Source organism: Tamandua tetradactyla, chromosome 11, assembly GCF_023851605.1.
Source record: "Tamandua tetradactyla isolate mTamTet1 chromosome 11, mTamTet1.pri, whole genome shotgun sequence".
NCBI classification, from domain to species: domain Eukaryota; kingdom Metazoa; phylum Chordata; class Mammalia; order Pilosa; family Myrmecophagidae; genus Tamandua; species Tamandua tetradactyla.
In genome coordinates, this window is record NC_135337.1 from 79,720,139 (window position 1) to 79,742,540 (window position 22,402).

The window sequence follows — 22,402 nt, forward strand, 5'->3', positions numbered from 1 at the left end:
GCCTTTCCAGTTGACAGAGAAACCCTGAACTTCATCAGCCTTTCCTGAGTGAAGGTAACTTCTTGGTGCCTTAATTTGGACATTTTTATAGACTTGCTTTAATTTGGACATTCTCACAGCCTTAGAACTATAAACTTGCAATTTAATAAACTTCCCCTCTTAAAAAATTTTTATTAATAAAACCAATCAACATACAATATGAACATTCTTTTCTTTCATCACATAGTTGTATATTCATCATCATGATCATTTCTTAGAACATTTGGATCAATTAAATTCCCCCTTTTAAAAGCCATTCTGTTTCTGATATACTGCATTCCCGCAGCTAGGAAACTAGAACAGGGGTCTTTTTATTAAGTTGTTTCCATGGAGATGTGACACACCCAGTTGTTTAGGTAGTTTCCAGAGACATGTGTCTCCATCCATTCAAGGTGGGTCACTTACTGGAGTTCTTTAAGAGGGAACCATTTTGGAAAAAGCTTCAGAGCTGAAACAGAGAAAGACTTTGGAGATGCAGAAAGAAAACACTCCTGCAGAAGCTGTTTGTAACCAGAAGCCAAAGGATCAGCAGACACCAGCCACGTGCTTTCCCTGATTGGCCTTTCTTGAGTCAAGGATCTTTTTCTGGATGTCTTAGTTTGGACATTTTTATGGCCTTAGAAGTGTAAATTTGAACCTTAGTACATCCCCTTTATAAAAGCAAACACGTTTTTGGTATATTGCATTTCCAGCAGTATTAACAAACTAAAACAGGGTCCTCATAGACATGGGTGCCCAAGTTAACATAACTCTGGGCAAAACCCCCCTATTTAAATGTGGGGTTCCTTTTAATCTACAATGTATCTCAACAAACTATTACTACAGGGGTGTAGGGCCCCTTGATGCCACAGTCCCTCCAATAATAGTCCCCTTGCCTAATGCCACCACAGCTTATCAGGGCTGTGGGTGACTACTGGGCTATGGTTGAGCTAGCTAATATGTTTTACTCAGTTCCCATTTCTAAATAATTCCAACCACAATTTACCTTCACTTTTTAGGATACTCAATATATATTCCCCTTGTTCCCTACGGAATCCTGAATAGTCCAGCGGTGGCCTGTGATTCTCTGCCATTGGAATTTATCCTCACTCTAATTTGCAAAGATGAGTTTTTGGCCTTATATTGATGAAATTTTATTACAGGGCCCTATTCAAGAACAGGTGACTTGATATCTAACCTCCCTCACAAAACACCTAAAATAAAGGGCTGGACCATCATGTCTCACATGATCCAGGGTGCTGCCAGGTCTGTCAAGTTCCTGGATATCATGTGGTCATCAGAGGATCAAACAATATAGGAGGACACCAAATAACAACTTTCACTATTATGGCCTCCTAAACTAAAACTAAGTTTAGTATGCTAACATAGTTTAGCAAACTAAAGCAAGCTGTTTTAGTTTGCTAAACCTGCCAGAATGCAATATACCAGAAACAGAATGGCTTTTAAAAAGGGAATTTAAAATTTCAACTTATGTGTGAGACTAAAGCAAAAAAATGTTTATTTGGTACAAAATTTATATTTTGACTAGTGCATTTCCTAATATAACTTATGTAGATAGCTTGGTTGAACACCAATAATACATGGAACCTTGGGTAGGACATGAGATTTTGTTGGTTTGTTCAGACTGATGCCTCAGTGAATCCCAGAGTGATTTGATCAATGAGCGGAAAATATCTGCAAAGTCCCCTTCGGGGAATGGTGAGAACGGGGAGAAATTCAACTTCCCCAAATTGAATTCTTGATATTCTCAAAAGCAGTGTGGACAACCAAAGCTATAGGCTGAGCCCCCAGTCTTGGGATTTGTTCATATGAAACTCAACCCCACAAAGCATAGGTCAAGTCTACTTAAAATTTAGGCCTAAGAGTCATCCCCAAGAGAGCCTCTTTTGTTGCTCAGATGTGGCCTCTCTCTCTAGCCAAAACAACAAGAAAACTCACCACCCTCCCCCTTTCTATGTGGGACATGACTCCCAGGGGGGTGGACCTTCCTGGCAATGTGGGACAGAAATCCTAGAATGAGCTGAGACTCAGCATCAAGGGATTGAGAAAATCTTCTCGAAGGGGTAAGAGTGAAATGAGACAAAGTGTCAATGGCTGAGAGATTCCAAACAGAGTTGAGAGGTTATCCTGGAGGTTATTCTTATGCATTAAGTAGATATCACCTTGTTGTTCATGATGTAATGCAGAGGCTGGAGGAAACTGCCTGAAAATGTAGCCATGTGTTCCAGTAGCCATGTTTCTTGATGATGACTGAATAATGATGTAGCTTTCACAACATGACTGTGTGATTGTGAAAACCTCGTGTCTGATGCTCCTTTTATCTACCTTGTCAACAGACGAGTAGAACATATGGAATAAAAATAAATAATAGGGGGAACAAATGTTAAAATAAATTTAGTTTGAAATACTAGTGATCAATGAAAGGGAGGGGTAAGGGGCATGGTATGTATAATATATTTCTTTTCTGTTTTCACTTTATTTCTTTTTCTGTTGTCTTTTCATTTCTTTTTCTGAATTGATACAAATGTTCTAAGAAATGATCAAGATAATGATATGGAACTATGTGATGATATTGTGAATTACTGACTATATATGTAGAATGGAATGATCATACGTTGAGAATGTTTTTGTTTGTTAAATTTTTTAAATTAATAAATAAAAATAAAAATAAAAAAGGAAATTTATTAAGTTGCAGGTTTATAGTTCTAAGGTCACAGAAATGTCCAAACTGAGGCATCCTGAGAAAGATAACTTAACTCCAAAGATAGGGCTGATGACGTTCAGGATTTCTCTTTCAGCTGGATATGCGCATAACAACGGCTGCTAGCTTTCTTTACTGGCTTATTCAAATGGCTTCCCTGGGGCATTTTCTTCCAGCATCTCCAAAGGTCTCTGGCTATATGGGCTCTAAAGCTTTTTTCAAAATGGTTTTCTCTTAAAGGATTCCAGTTAGCAACTCCATCTTGATTGGGCAGAGATCCTTCTCCATGGAAACTACCTAATCAAAAGACACTGCCCACAACTGGGTGGGTCACATCTCCATGGAAACAATAAAAAATATCACACCCAACAATATCGAATTAGAACATGCCTTTTCTAGGGCACACAGCAGTTTCAAACCAGCACATTCCACCCTGTGAACCATAAAAAGGCATGTTCTTTCCATACACAAAGTATATTAATTCCATTACAATATCACAAACTCTTAAACCATCAGAAACAGTACAAAATCTCATCAAAGTCAGCCACAGGCATGGTCTGTCCTAAGGTAAAATTCTCTAGCTCTGGACTTGTAAAATTCAGAACAAGTTATCTGCTTCCAATATATAAAGGAGGGACAGTCATAGGATATATGACTCCACTTCCAGAGGGAGCTACTGAGAGGAACACATGGGTCAAAGTTCCCAAACAGTTCCCAAAACCAACAGGGCAAACTCCACTAGATTTTAAAGTCTGAGAGTCATTTATTCTTGGGGCTTGATAGAACAGTAGTCTCACCCTTTCCAAGCACTTACACAGCAGCCGTGTTCTCTTCAATTGCAACCACTGGGGAGACCACCTTTTTCTTGGCTCCATCGTCCAACGTTTGCCCCAATGCAAACATTGGGGCAGCACCTAGAATCTCTGCCGTCTCCAGGGCACATGCTCAACCCTTCCAGAACAGTGGGGTGACAGCCAGGCTTCCCCCAACCCCCTAGGATTATGTTCAGCTGTCTTGGAGGCCTAGGGTACTGTTCTAGTTTGCTAGTTGCCGGAATGCAATATACTAGAAATGGATGGCTTTTTAAAAGAGGAATGTAATAAGTTGACAGCTTACAGTTCTAAGGCCAAGAAAATGTCCCAATCTAGGGCATCAGCAAGAGGTTACCTTCACTCAAGAAAGGCCGATGAAGTTCAGGGTTTCTCTCTCAACTGAAAAGGCACATGGTGAACATGGCAGCATCTGCGAGCGTTCTCTCCTGGCTTCATGTTTTATGAAGCTCCCCCAGGGGCATATTCCTTCTTCATCTCCAAAGGTCTCTGGCAGCGTGTGTTCCCTGCCTGGTGGGTCTCTCGTCATTCCTTTGGCATTCTCTGCTCTCTCAGAATCTCAAGCCTTTTCCAAAATGCTCCCTCTTTTAAAGATTCTAGTAAAGTAATCAAGACCCTCCTGGAATGGGTGGAGACATGTCTTCATCTAATCAAGCCTAAAACCCACAATTGATTGAGTCACATCTCTGTGGAGATAAGCTAATCAAGTTTCCAGCCTATAGTATTGAATAGTGATTAGAACAAACAGTTGCGCCCACAAAATTGATTAGGATTGAAACATGGCTTAATGTTTGAAAGGTACATAAATCCTTTCAAACCAGCACAGGTACCATAACTCTTCCAGAACATCTAGGCAGAAGGCCTACCCTGTGCCTTCAGGGCAAACTTGCCTCCCTTCAGGTGCATGAGTTGGGGCCACTCTTCTGGCCCAAGGTTTCTTGGCTTCACAACTTAGTTTCTAGGGTTCTGCCTCTGAAGGTATTTTTCCTTCAATTTGTCCCTTTTCTGTCCCTTTTAGTCCAGACTGGCAATGGTTCCATTTATACAGATCCCACAACTCTCTTGTTGGTTTTCTAGTACATCGGAATCATGCCCATCAGACAAAAAGACTTTCCACAGATCCTTTCTAGATAACTCCATCTTAAATTCTTGCTTGTCCTGTAATGGCTGACTGATTCCATCTTTGGTTAAATCCTCATAGGGGGCCCTATTCTCTATGTTCGCACTTTCTAGAAGCCCAGAATTTTCCAGACCATCAATTTCTGCTTTCTTTGTTTGCAGGAGTTAAGTTCTCAACTTACCTCTTTCTTGTCACATTTTACTATAAGCTTCAAGGTGCAGCCAGACTGCACTTTCCACATTTAGTTTGGAAATCTCTTCTGCTAAATATTCAAGTTAATGGCTTTTAAAACCTCCCCTCCCTCCAAAACCAGTAGTCAATTTTGCTGACTTTTCTGCCACTTTAAAACAAGGATACCTGTGCTGGTTTGAAAGGAAGTATGCCCCCTAAGAAAAGCCATGTTTTAATATAAATCTCATTTCTTAAAGGTAGAATAATCCCTATTCTGTACTGTATATTTGAAACTGTAATGAGATCATCTCCCTGGTTGATGTGATTTAGTTAAGAATGGTTGTTAAACTGGATTAGGGGATGACATGTCTCCACCCATTTGAGTGGGTCTTGATCAGTTTCTGAAGTCCTATAAAAGAGGAAACATTTTGGAGATTCAGAGAGACTCAGAGAGAGAGCAGAGAATGCTGCAGCACCATGAAGCAGAGAGTCCACCAGCCAGCGACCTTTGGAGATGAAGAAGGAAAACGCCTCCCGGGGAGCTTCATGAAACAGGAAGCCAGGAGACCAAGCTAGCAGATGACACCGTATTTGCCATGTGCCCTTCCAGCAGAGAGAGAAGCCCTGACTGTGTTCGCCATGTGCCTTCTCACTTGAGAGAGAGACCCTGAACTTCATTGGCCTTCTTGAACCAAGGTATCTTTCCCTGGATGCCTTTGATTAGACATTTCTATAGACTTGTTTTAACTGGGACATTTTCTCAGCCTTAGAACTGTAAACGAGCAACTTATTAAATTCCCCTTTTGGAAAGCCATTCCATTTCTGGTATATTGCATTCTGGCAGCTAACAAACTAGAACAATACCCTTCCTTCCAGTTTGCAATGACACATTCCTCATTTGTGTCTAATCCTTGGCAGAGGTTTCTTTAGAATCCACATTTCTACCGACGGTCTCTTCAAAGCATTCTGGGCTTTCTCTATCAAGACTCTCACAACTCTTGCAGAATCGTCCCCTTATCCATTTAAAAAGTTGTTCCAACATGTTTGGTTTTTGCAAACCACAGCAATATCCCACTTCTCTGGTACTAAAATGTTTTAGTTTGCTAAGCTGCTGGAATGCAATATACCAGAAATGGAATGGCTCTTAAAAAGGGAATTTATTAAATTGCAGGTTTATAGTTCTGAGACCATAGAAATGTCCAAACTAAGGCATCCAGAGAAAGATACCTTAATTCCAAAGAAAGGGCCCATGACATTTGGGAAATCTCAGCTGGGAAGCACATGGAGATGTCTGCTAGCTTTCTCTTCTTGAAACTACTTCCCTGGGAGCATTTTCTTTCTGCATCTCCAAAGGTCTCTGGCTATATGTGCTCTAAAGCTTTTTCCAAAATGGTTCCCTCTTAAAGGACTCCTGTAAGCAACCTCACCTTGGACAGTATTTTCCTGGAGACTATTCTCCATGGAAATAAGCAAAAGGTCCCACCCACAACTGGATAGATCATATCCCCATGAAAACAATAAAAAAGATGTTACCCAATAATACCGAATTAGGATTAAAGAACATGGCTTTTTTTGGGGGTATACAACAGTTTCAAATCAGCTTATAAGCTCAGAGCCTTCTGGGCCTGTTCACCTTCTGAAGACAACATATTTCCCATTTGTCTATTTTATGCCCACCAATGTATCATGTTACTTGTACTATATCATACTATTTCAGCCCCTTACCCACAACCATAGCAGAGGTGGAGGCACCCCTTCTGCCTGTTCCATTGGCAAAGTAGAGAGCCCCCTGGATATAACTGTCTAACATGGACAGGGATTTGGTCAATAGCAGCATTATTAGCTGCAGTGGATCCTGAAGGTGTGGTAGCATTTCACTTTATGTCAGGAATGTCTTTTACCTGAGATGGCATCCAGGGTTCTGCCCAACAGAACTGGTCCATTTGGCCCTTGCAAGATGCCCTAGTAAGAAGAGGCTTACCTGAGGCCTATTGTTTCAGTTTGCTAAAACTGCCAGATTACAATATTCCAGGAGTGAGGTGGCTTTTACAATGGGGACTTATTTGTTCACAAATTTACAGTTCTAAGGCCATAAAAATGTCCCAATTAAGGCATCAACAGGATGATTCCTTCTCTGAAGAAAGGCTGCCGGCATATGAGGTTCCTCTGCAGATAGCAAGGCACTTAGCCATTGTCTGCTGGTCCTTCGCTCCCAGGTTTTATTGCTTTCTGCTCCTGTTCTCTCTAAGCTCTTTCTGGCATTTTTCTCTGTTATCCATATCCTCATACCTGTGGGACTCCAGTAAAGGATTAAGATCCATCTTGAATGGGGTAGGGCACATGTCAATGAAACAACCTAATCAAAAGGTCCCACCAACAATAGGTCTGTACCCACAATAATGGACTAAAAGAACATAGTATTTTCTGGGATACACAGTAACTTCAAACCAGGGCCTCTGAGTTTTCACTGGCTCATTGGCAGCCACTAACAGCCTAGCTATTTGTTAAGGCCAGTGGAAAAAGACAATCTTATTACAAGGTAAAGCTCTGGGATGCCCACATTTGGCAGAGGATGAGTAACTTCCCACTTCCTATTTGGGTTACCCCCATTTCTGTACACACTTGGTCACCCAATCCAGAGGCCTGCTTTAGTGTTGACCACTTAGCCAGGATATGTGCTACAGTCCTAGCAGACCCTACCCATAATGCTAATATAATCAGCCTAATCCTACAAAACTTCCCAACTATGCCCTAAAACTTGCAAGGTGGGCACATGAAACTTTAGGACATGGTGGTAGGGCTTGCCCCTAAGGCCCTCAATGGCTAAACTGGCATTTGATAATAGTCTCCTCTATAAATAAAAACATTGGAGATCCACTAGACAGGGATCAGTTCTTAGTGGCCTGCCTGTTGTGACAGATCAATTCTATAGGCCCTTTACCCCCTCCTCCAAGGCTACACCATAAGCTACTAGTACAGTGGATACCTAAACAAGACTGATGATGGCTTATCCAACATTCACTAACAGATGCTTCCCTTTGGGACTATATCCCTTCTGGTTCCCTTTGGTGCTCCTGTTATAAATGACCTAAACCAAGGTTCCCACTACGTTACCTCACAAGCTGTTCAAGCCTGGGCATTAGAGCAAAAATGCGCTAGTAGAATTTTCGGGAATTTTCACCTGCCCAGTCAGCCAGGCAGCAGGTTTGATTAAGATACCCAAAGTCTTCCTCAATTAACTGCTTTTCTATCTCCAAATGGGCAAATGGTCTCCATAATGAATTTTTTTTCTTCCACAAGTTTTATCCAAATTAACAACTTTCATAAACCTCTGTGTCTCCCCTTGCTAGTGGTCAAGGGCAAACTTAAAAGCTTTCATATTTATGATTCCATTTCCATTTAGACCACTTCCTCCATATTTCTACTCTACCATTTCCCCATATTTCTACTCATTTTGTCTTTCCATAAAGGCTTTTGTCCTGATGAAGGGTGGATAATTTAGACTCAGCTATGGATTCTTCTGGAGAATTGCCACCTAGCCTACTGTGGAATCCACAAGTAGACACTGCCTCTGTTCTTCTTGTTCCTAAAGTATTGCCAGATTTTTCTGAGTATAAAAGCTGGCTGGAGAATCCTAATTCTTCCTCTGACTCCCTACAGGAAATAGAGATTATTGCCCCAAAACGAACACCAGGATCATTGTGGAAGACCAAAAGAGGAGACAAGAAGTTACACCTGGTAACTGCAAGCCATATCCACAAGTAACCAGAGAAAATTTTCCAGTGTTACCAACAGAACACTCAGCCATAACCAGATAAACTGGGATGGCCAAGGCCCTTTCCTACCAAGACCATAGTATTCCCTACTGTAATGGCCCCAATTCCTAGAACTGGAAGTCAAAAAACAAATTTATCAAACGCAAATGTTCACCCTTATGCTGGCTAGTAGTCTCTTTGTTTGCTTTGAGTGTTGGGCTTGTCTTCAATTCATGGCCCAACCTCACCACCTAAATGCCCATGGAAACCAATCAATCAAAGCTCTTTCCCAAACAATTGGACTGTTTCACCACTGGAATTGTCCAAAAACATCCTCCATTTTCTCCTGCCCTGCTTGCCACCACGTATCATTTGTCCAACACCTCAGCATAATCCATGTCATAATATTTAAGAATCTTCAGTACATTTGCTGTTTTTTCATTAAGCTCCAAGGCACTCATCACTGCATTTAATTCGTGATAATCTATTGTCTTCATCTTTGTATAAATAGTTCAAAACCATCTTTAATGTCTTGTTTCTGTTCCTCAGAGTTCTCTTTTATTCTGGTTTGCCAACTACAAGTTCATTTCTCAGAGTTAACACTCATTTTCTCTTCAGACACAGATGTTCCTCTTAAAAACAGTTTTAATCCCCAATCAAGATAGCACTTCTGCAAAATGTTCAGACACCAATGGCCTCAGTGTCTTCCATAATTGTTATATTTTAGCCCTACTCTCCTTCAGAGCTTTCCTCTGAAAGGCTTTTACCGAAGAGGAGCAAAAGCATTTCTTCAGAAAAACATTTTTATACAACTTAACTGGACACATCATGTTCAGAAATTAGTGTGCTAGTTTGAATTTGTTTTGAACCCTGTTCTTTTAATCCATTCTCATGGGTGCAGACCATGTAGGTGGGTCCTTTTTGTTAGGTTGTTTTCATGGAGATGTGACCCACCCAATTAAAGGTGGGTCTTAATCCTTTGCTGGAGTCCTTTATGAGAGGATACAGAGAGCTCAGACCCAGAGATGTTTGGAGACAGAGAAAGAAAAATGCCTGGGTAGAAGCTAAGAGAGAAAGAAACACCCAAAGACATTTTGGAGACAGCCAGTGAAACCAGAAACTAGGAGAAAATAATCAGCGGTCATTGCCATGTGCCTTCCCATGTGACAGAGGAACCTTGGATGCTACTGGCCTTTCTTCAGTAAAGTTATCTTTTTTAGTTTGCCAGGCACTGGAATGTGGAACAGAAACAGAAACAGGATGGCTTTTAAAAAAGGGAATTTAATAAGTTGTCAGTTTACAGTTCTAAGGCCAAGAAAACGTCCCAATTAAAGTAAGTCTATAAAAACGTCCAAATTAAGGTACCAGCAAAAGGTTACCTTCACTCAAGAAAGGCTGATGAAGTTGACAGTTTCTCTCTCAACTAGAAAAGGCACATAATGAACATGGCAATGTCTTATAGCTTCCTCTCCAGGCCTCTCGCTTCATAAAGCTCCCCCAGGGGTGTTCTCCTTCATATCCAAAAATTGCTGGCTAGTGGACTCTGTAGTTCTCATGTCTCTGCTGCACTCATCATTCTCAAACTTTCTCCAAGATGCTTCATCTTTTAATGGATTCCAGTAAAGTAATTAAGCCCCACCTGGAATGGGTAGAGTCACATCTCCCTCTATTCAAAAGTTAATACCCACAATTGGGTGAGTCACATTTCTGTGGAGACAACCCTATCAAGTTTCCAGCCTATAGTACTGAATAGGGATTAGAAGAAACAGTTGCTCCTACAAGACTGATTAGGATTAAAACATGGTTTTTCTAGGGCACATAAATCCTTCAAACTGGCACAGTATCCCCTAATTGATACCTTAGTTTGGACATTTTTCTGGCCTTAGAACTGTAAATCTGTAACCTAATAAATCTCCATTGAAAAAAAAAAACCCATTTCTGATATACTGCATTTCAGGAGTATTAACAAACTGAAACAACTGGTGTGTATGACGTCCTCAATTTTCAAGACATTTCAAAATAGGGTTTACACTGCCTCCCACCTCTTTCATCCAAACTACCTTATATGTGTATTAGGAAGAAAGGTGAGAGAAAAAGCTCTACTGATCCATTGTTGCAGACTGCAATGAAGCCAGAAAGCCGAAAACAAGTCAAGAGTAGTAAGACATCCCTGAGATGTCTCCAGACAACTGGGAGCCTACTCACTGCAGGGACAAATCTTCTCCAACTGAACACAAACATGCTTGGAGTGGGTAGCGTGGCCACAAGTGAGAAAGGCTTAAATATGAATTGTTATCCTGTCCTTGCACCTTGCTAGGTTTATGATCGCAGGTAATTTACTAAAATGTATAGATATCAGATGTTAAAAGTATTTACCATATAAAGTATGATGAATAACCAAGTTTATGTATTTTAATTAAGCTGCTTTAAACAAAACAAATAACATTCTGATACATGCTAAAAAATATGTATTTCCATTTCTAGATAATGAATGAGAAAGAGCAAAGCAGCCACAGACAACTGGGAGCCTACTCACTACAGGGACAAATCTCCAATTGACACAAACAATGGCTCTTAATTTTGCCATCATATGGGGTTACTTGGTGTCCATGATAAAGAGAAGGGAAAAAAAAGGCACTCTGTAATCACCTCTCTAAAAAGGCTAAACAAGGACAAAGGACCAAACCACAAAATGAACTAAACATTCCACTCTTTCTACTAATAAGATGAAGTGCTGCTTTGGCTCCACTCATTCTTTCTTCCTTCTAGAGAAGAACTATTAAGATTGGCTGTCACAGAGTTACATAGAGTATCTGATCCAGAGCAATACCTCATAACCTTGAACACTCATCCTAATAACACAAGCCTAAATCCAATATTAAGTTCTTTTAAAAACATTTTTTGATGGATACATGATCTTCAGGGAATGTGGTCATCCATGTTGTTATAACTCAATGTATACAATTTTCTTTTGAGTAAAGGTGTGGCCTGCTGATATTTAGATGGCATTGAGAAAAGCATTATTACTATTATGAATAAGAAAATATTTTAATTCAAAACTTGTAAATAGTCAAGAATAAAAAAATGTACCTGGAAGAAAAGTATATGCACTTGTGTGCATACAGTACTCTTAACTCAGAATAAATACAAAAAATTGACAAAATTAAAAAGTTAATTTGACAATCCACAATTGCAACTGAGTATTTTAATTTATTCTCACAGAAAATGGAAAATAAAGAGAATATCTGAAATATTCAATTTATATCAAAACATAGTATACAAGATATTTCTAAGGAACATCTAAAGAAACTTATTTGATGAAATACATATTGCTTTTTTTCAAACATACTAAGTGAAGAAATCCTGAGGGACAGTACTCAGCTCTCAGTAACAGGAAACTCCCACAATCTGCCTGATATATGAGGAAGGTAAATTTTCTCACATGAAATGACCATCTCAGGGCAGTCATTCAACAAAACACAAAAGGAAAAAAGTCACATGGGCTTTTTTGAATGCAGCATTATAGCTTTCATGGTAGAATCAAGAACACAGTAATGACAAGTAGTATTAAGAGAACAAGATACCCACCATGCAAATTAGACTTTATACAAATAAGTTATGATGTAGAGAACAGGGGGATCACAGTATCAGAAAAATCACCAACCATGATAGTCTGAGTCAGTGGCCTGGCTGACATGTCAGGCTTATAGGAAGATAAAGACTGTGAATGTCCAACCGTGGAAATAAATCCATGACAAAGGAACATGTGGAGATGTGTGGAGGAAGCCTACAGTTGTAAGAAAATGGAGGCCAAGCAGCTGGATGTTTGCTTTGAGGATACTCTTGATTAGTGGGACCAGAAATTGATAAGATGAGCTGGAAGTCAGTGTCCATGAATGTCTCTTTTTATGGTGGCTCCAAAAATTGAGTAATGGCTTTTTCTCTGTCTTCCAAATCTCATGCAAGTTACCAAACTGATGGACTATACCATGGAACCATAAAGAAAGGCATTTGGGAAATGTATTTCCCAGACTTACCCATGTTGGTGTAATATGGTACCACACAACCACCCATGGATCTTATCACCATATCATAGGTCTCTCTTTCTAATCCAAAGACTACTGCCCAATTCCCACCCAGAGGAAAGGACAAAAAGAAAATTGCAAAAAAAAAAAAAATGAAAATAACATTAGATTACTCTTTGAAGAACTTTGCTTATAAAATTTTGCCAACTGTTCTATTCCCGCTCATGCCAAAAAAGAATCTGCCAACTAATTATTAGCAAAGAAAATGGAATATGGCTCCTCTGGCTAAAACAAAAGTAGGGAGGGGAGAAGTGACTAAGATCAGTCACTAAGGTGTACTATATATAATGGGTAAGTGACATATATACACAATGGGTAAGAAAACTGCAAAACTACCAGTTTCACTGTTTTAGTGATCCCTTACAGAAACAATTTTAAACTATATAAAAATTTGCACTCATGAAATGTGCATTGTAAATCACCCATGGACCAATAGACTTCAAAATGGAAAGAAATTTCTTTACTAACTGAAAAAAAGGAAAAAATACTATTACTATAGCTAAAAAAATAATTCCAGAATTATTTCTCACCTAAATGTTTATTTGCAAAAGGAAGAACTGGGGCCCACTTTAAGGATAAGGCTCAGAGACAATACTAAATCTGTAAATTTTATAAAGTTTCGCTTCTGGTGTGAATTTTCCAGAACCTTATTAAAAAGTAAGCATGAGGCTTTCCTACATTGCTCACATTTATAGAGTCTGTCTCCAGTGTGTATTCTTAGGTGTTTTTGTAACCAACTGAAGGCTTTCCCACTTTGCTTACATTAGTATGGTCTCTCTCCAGTATGAGTTCTCACATGACCTTGAAAAGATCTTGAAGAACTGAAAATTCTCCCACACTTTTCACATTTGTAGTTTCTATCCAGTATGTACCCTCACATGTTCTTAAACAGCTTTGGGCCAACTGAAGGCTTTTCCATATGGCTTACATTCATAGAGTTTTTCTCTAACATTAGTCCTTTCATATCTTTAAAAGGTTTGAGGATAACTGAAGATCTTCCCACACTCTTTACATTCATAGCGTTCCTCTCCAATGTGTGTTATCAAGTGTCTTTGAAAGGTTGAAGGATAAAGGCTTTCCCACATTCATTACATTTATGACTTCTCTCTTATGTGAGTTCTCACATGTCTAGTAAGACATGAGAACTCTTTGAAAGCTTTTCCACATTGCTTGCATTCATAGATTTTTCTCTGCATTGTGAGTCCTTACATGAGGAATAGGAACAAGGAAAGGTTTTCTCCCATAATTTACACTCACAGGATTTCCTTCCACTGTGAGTTAGGTATGAGACAACTGTAGGCATGCTTATATTCCCGACATTGATACAGTTTTTGTCCCATGTGAGATCTGATGTGCCTCTTAAGATATGAATAATACCTGAAAGACTTCACTGCATTCATTGTGTTCATGTGGTTTTAGTACAGTATTTTTCTTGTACAACTTAAGAGTTGGAATCTGGTTGAAAACTTTTCTACACTGATTACCTTCATAACTTTCACAAAGTCTCTCCAGTTTATGATTTCTATTGAAATTAAGTAGCACAATTTTTTTTTACTGTTCTATCTACATAAAGTTTTAAAATTTTATTTCTAATAACATTTCAGGGAAAGCACAAGTTTTCTGCCCTATCTGAATTGGATTAAGTGAATAAACTTAGGGCTCAGTCACACACATTATTAAATCATCAATTCTTATATACTGGGTTTCTCTATAATTGTTTCTAACTAAAATGTGTTTCCAACACTCCAACATCTAAGCCACTTTCAAACAAAATTTTTTTCTCTGTTAAAATTCTGTGAATAAACAAATCTGAAGCTAGGCTTATGTTTTTGTTTAAATTCCATGACATACTAAGGTTTTATCCTGGGATACTGCCTTCTCTTGTGAGTGTAACTCACCTCAGATGTCTTTCCTGATCTTTGTGATCTTCAGGGATCTCAGCTTTTTTTGAAAAGGTAGGCCAGGAATCCTTTCTTCTGAACTCTTCCATTTTTCTTGGATATTTTTTCCCAACATATATCTTGCTGAGAAACTGACCTAATATCTTTAAACTGAGTCTTATCTGAAACAAAACTAGTGAACAAATCTATGAGCAAATAAAGCTGAGGAGTTAATTGTTTTAGGACTTCAATAACAGGCACAAGTGGTCAAAATAGTCAGTGATCTAATAAACAGTAAAAGTATCACAGATTACCCTCTCTGTGCTCTGAAATGAATCATGATATCTACATCTAGATTAATGGTACTATAAGGAATTTCAAGTCTCTTCACCAAGAAAGAAGGAAAAGTACAGTTTAATACACAGATTTTCATTTTCACAGAGAAAGTCTTAGATTAACTAGGTCCATGACAGCTGTGACCATGTCCATCTTTTTACTAATGTACTCCCTTTTCACACTTCAAATCTTGGAACAGTGATGAGCAAGAAATACTCATTCTCTAAATAACTAAGTGAAGGAATGATGTCATTCATACCAACCGAAGCCAGCATCCTGGAGATTTCCAGAATCCCATCTCCGTAAGATTTCTCTGAGCAGAATACAGCAATTCCTCCAGATGATGTCCACAGTCACATCCTCAAAGACCATCAAGTCCTAAAATGTCCAATATACGTGTGCAGGAGGATGGGTGAGAATGACAACACTGGGGAACTGTACTCAATCACAGAATTAAGACAAGTTCAGTCATCTGACAACATCCACCCTATGGTCTGGTCATCAGACTTCTTACTCTTTTCTGTCAATACTCACTTCCGCACAGATTTAGCAGCACCACTAACACTCTGACCTTATCTTTTCATTTTCTCTCTGACAGCCTCTTGTCTTAGTCCTCTCTATCAGCATGATTCAGAAAAAAATAATATGCAAATACAATAAATATCTCCATTAGAAGATGAAATGTGCAATAAAGGTTTAACTCAGCAGGCATGTGTTGTCCAAACTCTACACATTCAAATTATCTTCAGGACTGGCCCTTGCTGGCTTCTGTGAGAAAACCTCCAAGCCCGTGAAATAATCTAGGTTAATTAAAAGTGTCTTCATATACCTTGGGCCACACCAGAGTTTATTTTGACAACATGATTTATGGTGAATGCCTGTTTTTGTTTGACTGGGGCCCAGGGTCATGCAGTATCAATTTGATCTCTGCAGGGACCGGACACCGAGTAGGTAAGATCAGTTACATGGGTGCCCCAAGCCTATGTGACTGAACCCCTATTTGGGTGGGCTTCTCTGATTGGCAGTACTTCATACATGCTGTCAGATGGCTACTGAGAGAATTAAATGTATATGATTCCACTGGCAGAGTATGATTGCAAGCACCAGGTTTCTCCTGGACTCGACCCTATAAAGCTTTTCCCTTTAGTCATTTCAAAATGTACTATAGGAGCCAAAGGGTTAAAACAAGACCTGCAGAATTTGCTGGGAGCAGCTGGCGTACCCTGGGTGGGCAAGAAACTGAGGAGATTGTTACTTGCTTTGTTTGGAACAGTCTGGGAGGAACAGAATGTTCGGTTACCCCCAAGTGGTTATGTTAAATATGAAGAAAGTTAAGTACTTGTTTCCTCAGGAAAAGCAGGCTTTTGTGTTACCTTGCAGTATATAAGCAGGATCTGGTTCAGAATAAAGTTGTCTGCTGTTTGCTAAAGTTAAGCTTCAGACCCCCTGATCCCATCTGTTTGTCTCTTTCTTTCTTTCAGTCTCTCTCTCTCTTTCTCATCATTCCTTAATATCCTTCGAGCTCCGTTTCATAGGAAGCAACAATGTACCACTTCACTGTAATAAACCAGGGTTCAGTAGAATAACAACAGAACAGGTATTCTACTCTGTTGGTGCAGGTATGAAATGAGCTGCATGGATCAGCCTTTTAATTCCCCTTGTATAGCATGTATGTAGTGTTGCTCATTACCATCTCCATTACTTAGTCTGAATCTATCCAATACTCTAATGCTTTGTGCTATTAATAAGAAAATGAACACCCAATGTGCTGGCTGAAACGATGTTTACACCCTAGAAAAGCCATGTTTTAATCCTAATCCTATTTTGTAAGGGCAGCCATTTCTTCTAATCCCTATTCAGTACTGTATTCTTGAAACTGTAATTAGATCATCTCCCTGGAGATGTGACTCAATCAACAGTGGCTGTTAAACTGGATTCGGTGGAGACCTGTCTCCACCCATTCAGGTGGGTCTTGATTAGTTTACTGGAATCCTATAAAAGAGGAAACATTTTGGAGAAAGAGTAGATTCAGAGAGAGCAGAGAACACGCAGCACCATGCAGCAGACAGTCCACCAGCCAGCAACCTTTGGAGATGAAGAAGGAAACTCTCAGAGCACTTCATGAAACAGGAAGCCAGAGATCCATGTTCGCCATGAGCCCTTCCAGCTGAGAGAGAAGCCCTGACTATTTTCACCATGTGCCTTCTCACTTGAGAAAGGAACCCTGAAATTTATCGGCCTTCTTGAACTAAGGTATCTTTCTCTGGATGCCTTTGATTGGACATTTCTACAGACTTGTTTTAATTGGGACATTTTTTCAGTCTTACAATTGTAAACTAGCAACTTACTAAATTCCCCTTTTAAAAAGTCATTCTGTTCCTGGTATACTGCATTCTGGTAGCTAGCAAACTAGAACACCCCTATTGGGTGAAAGACTATGCAAATAACTTTCTACACATTTGCTCATATATCTCTTCTAATAACTCTACAAAGATGACATTATTATAACCAGTTCACAGCAGAGGAATTGTACAATTAGAGTTAATCACGATCCAGTTAGTATATAGATCAGTTTCTCTTCAGAGCATATCACATATACCTTACAGTTCTCGTTATTGATGACTGATATTTCCCAACATTCTAAGAAGATTCTAGCTGGGCATGAAGAAGAGAAGACAAAGGAAACATCCTATTACATTTAGACACCCTTATGCCTTGACCTGGAAAAGTCCTATGTCTTGAACAAGACAGGCTCCTCCACTTAGTACACTTTGTTTACGTTATAATTACATAGGACTTAATAAATATAGGCACTGGAGCTACACATTGAACAAAACAAAAAAATTCTGAACCACACGGACCTTAATATTTTGTATATTTGTGCATGTATACATAGTATTTTTCTTTACTCTGCCCTGCCATCATATCATATACTATATGTATATCTGTGTGTATACATATATTTACACACACTCACATATATTAATACACACTGTTTGCAAAGCAGAGTAAAGGAAAACAGTAAAATGACTATTTGAAATTGGTTACATATACACACATAACTGTATATAACTGTACATTTATATATAATTAACTACATAACTAAACTACATTGCTATGTAACTATATATGTATATTTATGTATATTATGTAACTGAATACAGACATAAATATGGACATAGATACTGTTGAATTTCAACTCCAAATAATTAGGACCAATTTGTCATGATTTTTCAAAATGTTAGGAAAGATTTCACATTCTCTTTGACGTCAACAATCCCAATTTGGAGGTGTTGGAATAAAAAGCTTTAGAATAAAAAATGAAAACCTGGCTCAAGAGACTCATGATTCAAAAGGAAACACTGAGCCTCACATGCAGTCCAGGGCTGCAAACTCAGCTCATCTCACAAAAGAAAAGGTCAACATCAATGGGCTAAGCAGCTGATCAGAATACAACCCTTTCCAAAAATCCTTACACCAAAATACTATTTCACAGTAAAACTTCAGAATAGTTCTCTCAGATCAAGAACACGACATGGTATCAGAAAAGACCGAATTTAATTGGGTTTCGACAGATGTAGCATAACATAAAAAGAAGTAGAAAGGTGAAACATCAGTTCCAGGTGGGGACATCATCCAGTGCTTTGGTCCTAAGCAGGGTGGGCCTTGGCTATTTCAGGTGCAGGTAGAGGCCCACGTGAGTGGAAAAGAATGAGGCAGGAAGTCACAGTAGACGAGAGTGGAGAGTGATAGTGAGGGGTAGGCACAATCACCTTGAGGAAACTAGCCAGCCACTAGAAGGATTTTGGCCTTGATTCTGCATGACTAGAGAATGATATCAAACTCTTCAGTGAGGAATACTCTAATCACATAGCTCTGAAGATCCCTCACTGTACTAAAAATAGTCAATAGGGAGCAGATTTAGCATCTGGGAGCTCTGGGAAGAGATCAAAGTCATTGTCGCCTGAGAAGGTGGTTACGGAGCCACCTGGACTTCACAGAACCTGTATGCAGGGCTTGCATTCTGGTTATAACTTGTAGTAAGAGCTACAGAATATCCTGAGCATTCCATGTGAGGAAGACAGAAAGAGGGACATCAAAAAGAATAAAATACTTAGGTATAAATTTAACAAAGGAATTGTAACATTTATGCTCTGAAAACTATAAAACACTGTTGAAAGAGATTAAAGAAGTCTAAATATATGGAAAAAACATCTCATGTTCATAGTTTGGAAGAGTTAATATTATTAAAATGGCAATACTCCCACAATTGTACTACACTTTCAACACAATCCCTATCAAAATTTCCATTGACTTCTTTACAGAAATCGACAAGCTAATTCTAAAATTCATATGGAATTGCAAGGGGCCCAGAATAACCAAAATAATCTAGAAAGAGAACAAAGTTGGAGTACTCACACTCCCCAAATTTAAAAGTTATTACAAAGCATTGATAATAAAGAAAGTGTACAACTGGAAAAATGGATAATGAGTGTATCAATGGGATAGAATTATGAGTCCAAAATTAAACATGTGGTTTCTGGTCAGTTGGTTTTCCACCAGTGTACAAAGACCAATTGGGAAAAAACAGTCTTCTCAAAAAGTGGTGGTGGGATAACTGGTTATTCACATGCAAAAGAAGGAACGTAGGACCTAGATCAAGGCAGATCAAAGACCTAATTTTAAGAGCTAAAAAGTATTTAAATTTTGGGAAAAAAAACTAAGGGGTAAATCTTAATGACATCATATTTGGCAAAAGATTCTTAGATATAACAGCCAAAGTCAAAAAAAAATGTAGACTTCATCAAAAATTTTAAATATTATGTTTCAAAGGATATCCATCAAGAAAGTGAAACAAAAACCCACAAAATGGAAGAAAATATTTCTGAATCATGTATCTGGTAAGGAATCAGTATCGGTAATATATGCACAACTCTCACAAGTCAATAATAAAGATAAATAACCCAACTTAAAATAGGTAAAAAGTCAGAATAATCATTTCTCTGAAGAAGAAATAAAAATGGCCAATAAGCACATGAAAAGAGTCTCAATGCCATTAGTCTTTAGGGAAATGCAAATCAAAACCACGAGAAACCACTTCACACCCACTAGGATGGCTAGAATAAAAAGAATAAAAAGAATAATAAACAAGTATTAGCAAGAATGGGAAGAAATTGGAGCCCTCATATATTGCTGGTGGGAAAGTAAAATGTTGCAGATCATACTATGTAAAAGTTAGGCAGTTACTCTAAAATTACCAGGCCTGCACTACGCAAACACCCCTAAAAAGAGGTATTGAAAGATTAAAGGTTATGGTGCAGTTATACAGAGAAGATAGGATTTAACAAATGAATACGAATGCTGAATCATTATATTGATATTTCTTTTAGTCTCTAGTATTTTAGAGCAGCTATAAGTAAAAACCTAAAACTGTGAAATTGTAACCCATGTCAAACTCTAAAATATGTTCTACAACTAATTGTGGTGCTGTGCTTTGAAATTTATAGGTTTGTGTATATATGTTATTTTTCACAAAAAAAAAAAGAAGGGAACAAAGTCGATTGTGATGATAAAAAAATACTTAAGCCTTTTAGCCTCCTATACTCTGGAGCAGCTAGAAGGAAAAATCTGAGAGGATTGTATGGTAGCCCATGACAAACTCTGGGATCTGTCCTGTAACCATTTTTTTGAAGAGTGCTTTGAAAACTACTGCTTTTTTATTTCTTTGCTTTGTATATATGTTATACTATACAATAAAAAAAGTTTTTAAAAAATTACAGTCATCCATAATCTACAACCCCACAATTGTTTTGAAAGTATAGAAATTTAAAATACTTTTGTACACAGAAACAAAAGTAAGAATGTAGGAGTCTGGTTGACAAAATGGAAAAAAAGAACTTGAGCCAACTCAAGCCCCTTAAATATTACAATCAATAAGTTAACTGAGTGACCCATAGACTTAGACACCAGAATATGTGAAACATACCGAGGCAAAGAAACCACAGAAAAACCTTTCAGTGTGATATTAATGGTATATTAACGATAATATTTGTTTATTCAAAGTCAAAAGGAGGCAAAATTCAACAAACACACTTCTTGTTGGTAAATAATAAATGGTAAAGGTATAAAAAATAACATGGGGGACTTCCGGAGAAGACGGCGGCTTAGTAAGACGCGCGGGTCTTAGTTCCTCCTCCAGAACAGCTACTAGGGAAGTAGAAACGGTACAGAACAGCTCCTGGAGCCACGGCAGAGACCAAGAAGACAGCGTACCCCATTCTGGAATGGCTGACTGGCTGGGAGAACCCGCTGCGGTGGGATCACTGAGGGGCGCGCGCTTCCCCGGGCCAGGGCGGCAGGCGGCCGGAGTCCCTCCCTCCCTCCTTCCCGGGCCGGCTGGGAGAATTGGACAGGCGATCCCCTCAAGCCGCGGCGGCTGGTGCCCCCACTCACACGCGGCCCCCCGGACCAGCTGGGAGAATTGGATCGGAGATCCCCCAAGCCGCGGAGACCGGCGACCGGGGTCCCTTCCAAACACGTGGCTTCCCGGTCCGGCTGGGAACGGTGGATAGGCACTCCCCAAAGCCGCAGCGCCCGGCGCCCCCCCGCCACGCTTGGCACCCCAGGCCAGATGGGAAATTTGGACAGACGCTCCCCCAAGCCGCGGAGGCCGGTGCCCCCCCACCACACTTGGTGCCCCGGGAAGCTGGGAAATTTGGACAGGCGCTCCCCCAAGCCGCGGAGGCCGGCGACCCTACCCACGCGCAGATTCCCGGGCCGGCTGGGAGATTCGGACTGGCACTCCCCCAAGCTGCTTCGGCTGACGACGCTCCCCCACAGCGAGAGTTTTCCAAAGTTAAAGGAGCCACAGCATCTTTTACTGATGGGACCCGCAGACAGACGAGCGCCACGAGCGCCACCTACTGGGCAGGATAAGAAAAACAGAGCCCAGAGATTTCACAGAAAAATCTTTCAACCTGCTGGGTCCAACACCCAGGGAAATCTGATTAAATGCCCAGACGCCAACAGAAAATAACGAATCACACTCAGAAAACTGAAGACATGGCCCAGTCAAAGGAACAAACCAATAGTTCAAAAGAAATACAGGAGCTGAGACAACTAATGCTGAATATACGAACAGAAATGGAAAACCTCTTCAAAAACCAAATCAATAAATTGAGGGGGGACATGAAGAAGACATAGGCTGAACAAAAAGAAGAAACAGAAAAACTGAAAAAACAAACCACAGAACTTATGGGAGTGAAGGACAAAGTAGAAAAGTTGGAAAAAAATAATGGATACCTACCATGGTAGATTTAAAGAGACAGAAGCTAGAATTAATGAATTGGAGTATGGAACATCTGAATTCCAAAAAGAAACAGAAACTATAGGGAAAAGAATGGAAAAATTTGAACAGGGGATCAGGGAACTAATGACAATATGAACCGCACAAATATACGTGTTGTGGGGTTTCCCAGAAGAAGA